The 2,500-nt window shown below is 61.3% G+C and overlaps 2 non-coding genes and 1 pseudogene across 2 annotated transcripts in view; all 3 read right to left on the bottom strand.

The window, feature by feature from the left end:
* The window catches only part of LOC146142473 (large subunit ribosomal RNA), a 3,679-nt pseudogene extending 2,552 nt beyond the window's left edge, over positions 1-1,127 (bottom strand).
* Positions 1,128-1,375: 248 nt separating this feature from the next.
* Positions 1,376-1,529, bottom strand: LOC146142472 (5.8S ribosomal RNA). The gene has a single exon (XR_014499084.1). It is a non-coding gene; the product is annotated as a 5.8S ribosomal RNA (ribosomal RNA).
* A 247-nt stretch (positions 1,530-1,776) lies between these two features.
* LOC146142471 (small subunit ribosomal RNA) overlaps positions 1,777-2,500 on the bottom strand; it is a 1,811-nt gene continuing 1,087 nt past the window's right edge. The window contains exon 1 of the ribosomal RNA XR_014500735.1: positions 1,777-2,500. This exon is cut by the window's right edge and continues 1,087 nt beyond it. This is a non-coding gene — a ribosomal RNA (small subunit ribosomal RNA).

Raw genomic sequence — 2,500 nt, 5'->3', positions numbered from 1 at the left:
CCCCTATACCCAAATTTGACGATCGATTTGCACGTCAGAATCGCTACGGTCCTCCACCAGAGTTTCCTCTGGCTTCAACCTCTTCAGGCATAGTTCACCATCTTTCGGGTCCCAACGCGAACGCTCTCGCTCGACCTCTCCGGCAAAGCGGACGAGATCGGCCGGTGATGCGGCCGCCGCGAACGACGACGTCTCACCTCCGCCGGACCGCGCCGACATTCACTTTCACTGCGCCCATGGGTTTCGTACTGCCCCGTGGCTCGCGCTCACGTTAGACTCCTTGGTCCGTGTTTCAAGACGGGTCGGGAAGGTGGCTGACTTCAGCCGCGGACCCCGTGCGCCTCGCGAAACGACACCGGAAGCGCGACCGAGACGAAGAGGCTGGGCACTGAGAACAGTCCCCGACCCACGACGCCCCAGCCGGCACCGGGCGCTCGGCCCCGAAGGGCAGACGCGGCGATCTCTCCTCGCCCGAACGGCGGGCCGACGGACACGCGCGCCTATAGTACCCGACCGAGGCCGGGTTACCTTGCGCGCGGCCTTCTCGCCGCCGTCCAGACGGTCGCGGCCTTCGCCCGGCGCTAGTGCGCTGGTCCCCGATCGGGCGGCGCCGCCGGCGGCCCGTGAGGGTCCGCACGACAACGTCGCCGACAGGGGGCCGGCTGAAAGCGACCGGGCGACCCGACAGGCCCTCCCGTTTGCCTCTCGACGGTTTCACGTACTCTTTAACTCTCTCTTCAAAGTGCTTTTCAACTTTCCCTCACGGTACTTGTTCGCTATCGGTCTCGTGACCGTATTTAGCCTTAGATGGAGTTTACCACCCGCTTTGGGCTGCATTCCCAAACAACCCGACTCTGGGAAGACGCCGTAGCGCGCCCGCCTGTCGCCGCCATGGGCCTGACACCCGCTCTGGGACAAGGCCTCGATCAGAAGGACGCGGGCGACCGGCGAAGCGCGCCGTGACGAATTCCGTACGCCACAATTCCGCGCACTCCAAAAGCGCGCGGATTCGGCGATGGGCACATCCCGCTTCACTCGCCGTTACTGAGGGAATCCTCGTTAGTTTCTTTTCCTCCGCTTAGTAATATGCTTAAATTCAGCGGGTAGCCTCGTCCGACCTCAGGCCGAAAGTAAGGACCGGGACTATTCTTCCCGTTCCGCGCTCGCCGTCGGCGCCGCGCGCCGCCGCGCACCTCGATTCCCGCCCTTGAGCCGCCAGCCGTTGGCCTCTTCGAGGTCGACTCGCCGCCGCCGCGCGGGATTCTGGTCGCGATCGTCGCACATCGTGCCGTGCTGTCTTGAGCGGGACGGGCGCTCGCGCGTCCGACGCCGCAGCAGCCGCGCGGAGAAATCCCCGCGCGGAACGTTTGCAACGCGACCCTGAGGCGGGCGCGGCCCCGGGATTGACCCGAGGCCGCAATTTGCGTTCAGAACGTCGATGCTCAATGTGTCCTGCAATTCACACTAATTCACGCAGCTAGCTGCGTCCTTCATCGACTCACGAGCCGAGTGATCCACCGCCAAGAGCCATCCACGATTGTTTCGCTCGCACAGTGCCTCGCACTAAAGGGTGACAAAATATACCGCGCCGAGCGGTCGGCCAGGCCGACGCTTGAAGCCGGAGCGCGCGGCACCGCGGCACTCGACGCGCAAACATTACCGGGTGACCGAATCGCCGGCCGGCGCGCCGCTCCTCGCGGGTCGGGCGCCGGGTAGCAAAAACTTTTTCTCTCGCTTGTCCGAGTTTCGCGTTCGCCGAAGCGTTTGCGAGACCGTTAATGATCCTTCCGCAGGTTCACCTACGGAAACCTTGTTACGACTTTTACTTCCTCTAAATGATCAAGTTAGATCGTCTTCTCGGACGCCGGCTCGACCGTTGCCGGCCGCGCCAGGTCCAATCGGAGGACCTCACTAAACCATTCAATCGGTAGTAGCGACGGGCGGTGTGTACAAAGGGCAGGGACGTAATCAACGCGAGCTAATGACTCGCGCTTACTGGGAATTCCTCGTTCAAGGGAAATAATTGCAATTCCCTATCCCTAGCACGACCGGGGTTCAGCGGGTTACCCAGACCTGTCGGCCAAGGCGAGCACATGCTGATCCGGTCAGTGTAGCGCGCGTGCGGCCCCGAACATCTAAGGGCATCACAGACCTGTTATTGCTCAATCTCGTGTGGCTAAACGCCACTAGTCCCTCTAAGAAGTTAGACGCCGACCGATTGGGTCGCGTAACTAGTTAGCAAGCCAGAGTCTCGTTCGTTATCGGAATTAACCAGACAAATCGCTCCACCAACTAAGAACGGCCATGCACCACCACCCACAGAATCAAGAAAGAGCTCTCAATCTGTCAATCCTCACTGTGTCCGGGCCGGGTGAGATTTCCCGTGTTGAGTCAAATTAAGCCGCAGGCTCCACTCCTGGTGGTGCCCTTCCGTCAATTCCTTTAAGTTTCAGCTTTGCAACCATACTTCCCCCGGAACCCAAAGACTTTGGTTTCCCGC

Source organism: Ascidiella aspersa, chromosome 5, assembly GCF_963924565.1.
Source record: "Ascidiella aspersa chromosome 5, kaAscAspe10.2, whole genome shotgun sequence".
Taxonomy (NCBI): domain Eukaryota; kingdom Metazoa; phylum Chordata; class Ascidiacea; order Phlebobranchia; family Ascidiidae; genus Ascidiella; species Ascidiella aspersa.
The sequence above is the reverse complement of the archived record's forward strand: the minus strand, read 5'-3'. Positions and strand labels throughout refer to the sequence as shown.